Consider the following 2236-nt stretch of genomic DNA (forward strand, 5'->3'; position numbering starts at 1 on the left):
AGACGTGTACATACACGCACAGAGACACCTGTAGGCACACGCACAGAGATACCTGTACACACACACAGACGTGTACATACACGCACAGAGACACCTGTAGGCACACGCACAGAGATACCTGTAGACACACACAGACGTGTACATACACGCACAGAGATACCTGTACACACACACACAGACGTGTACATACACGCACAGAGACACCTGTAGGCACACGCACAGAGATACCTGTAGACACACACAGACGTGTACATACACGCACAGAGACACCTGTAGACACACGCAGGCACGTACAGACATGCATACACACATACATGTACAGACACACACACAGATACATGTACATGTGCGCACACACACAGACACATGTACAGATACACACATGTACATACACAGACACACAAACACACACACACGTACAGCATCGTACTCAAAATGACTTGAGGCTGTAATTGGTACTAAAGGGGCTTCAACAAAGGATTGAGGAAAGGCTGGGAATACTTATGTACATAGGGGGTTTTTATTTTTATTAAATTGCAAAGATTTCAAAACTAACTTCTTTCACGTTGTCATTATGGGGTATTGTTTGTAGGATGTTGAGGGAAAAAAATGAATGTAATCCATTTTGGGGAAAAAAAGGCTGTAACAACAAAATGTGGCAAAAGTTAAATAGCTAAATTAGCTGTGAATACTTTCTGGATGCACTGTAATGGCAGTCAGGGTGCCATTGTCTAGCCTGTAGAGGTCTGTCTCCCTCCATGGATATGCTTCCCCAGACCATCACTGACCCACCACCAAAACAGTCATGCTGAACAATGTTACAGGCAGCATAACATTCTCCACGGCTTCTCCAGACCCTTTCACGTCTGTCACATGTGCTCAGGGTGAACCTGCTCTCATCTGTGAAAAGCACAGGGTGCCAGTGGTGGACCTGCCAATTCTGGTGTTCAATGGCAAATGCAAATCCAGCTCTATGGTGCCGGGCAGTGAGCACGGGGCCCACTAGAGGATGTCGGGCCCTCAGGCCACCCTCATGATGATATTGATTCCAGTCTTTGATAAACAGGTGTTCTAGTCTGCATAGGCCTTTGTTCAGTGTGCTGTGTAATAGTCCGCTCCTCTTTCCATGGCAATGTTTGTGTATGTTTTGCTTCAGGACGTCCCATAAACCCGTCAAGCCTGCTGGGCGGACCCGTTACGTTTTCTATAGATGGCTCCACATCGTTCTGTGTCCTGGAGTCTGAGAAATTGGAGACTTCTAATTCCACCAACACAGAGTGATGACGACCGGCTTCAGCCTGGTGCTTTCGCCGTGTACATGCGGCGTCTGCTGTGTAGTAACAGTCCCTCCTTCTTGGGTCAGTCATTTGTAGCATGACTACAGGATGTTGTGCAGCACATTGCGTGTGGCGGGCTAGATTGCAGCAATGCATCAAAAGGTCGATTTACAATGCAGCAATAGGAAATGTATTTTTTTTTTTTTGTTTTTTTTTGCTTGTTTTTTTCTTTTTTTGGTTTTGTTTTGTTTTTGTTACCATGCAAAAGGATTTCCAGAGTACTTTAATCCCTGGTGATATAGTGCTTTCGTATTGTCCACCTTTTTATTATGTTTTTTTTTTGTTTCTTAATGTTGTTCTTCCTAATCAGGCATTTGTTTTCCCACCAATTAATAAGCAAAGATAACAGCAAGTGTCTGCACGAGCTTTATAAACATTTAAAATGGCCGATAAGTTTATTTCACACCTAATGAAGTTTGCGGGTTTTATTTTTTTTAAATCCATTTCTGCAGTGCCTTTTGCGGTGCGTTTTTGCACATGCATTTTTGATGCTTTTTTTTTTTTTTTTTTTTTATGCAAAAGGATTGCCAGAGTACTTACATTTCCTGGTGATATAGTGCTTTCTTTTGCTTTCGCATTGTCCACCTCCAAATTTTTTTTCTTTTTTTGTTCTTAATCAGGCATTTGTTATCTCGCAAATAAATAAGCAAAGATATTAGCAAGTGTCTTCACAAGCTTTTTAAATATTCAAAATGGCCGATAAGTTTACCTCAAGCTAGTTTCACACCTAATGAAGTTTGTGTTTGATCCGGTTCTGCAGTGGTTTTTGCGGTGCATTTTTGCACATTTCTTATGCCCCCTTTTTTTTTTTTTTTTTTTTTTTTTTTTTTTTTGTCACACAAATGGATTTCCAGAGTACTTAAATTTCCTGGTGATAGTGTTTCTTTTGTTTTCGTATT

The sequence above is a fragment of the Staurois parvus genome, unplaced genomic scaffold, assembly GCF_062004578.1.
Source record: "Staurois parvus isolate SC_StPar_1 unplaced genomic scaffold, SC_StPar_1.0 ptg000860l, whole genome shotgun sequence".
NCBI classification, from domain to species: domain Eukaryota; kingdom Metazoa; phylum Chordata; class Amphibia; order Anura; family Ranidae; genus Staurois; species Staurois parvus.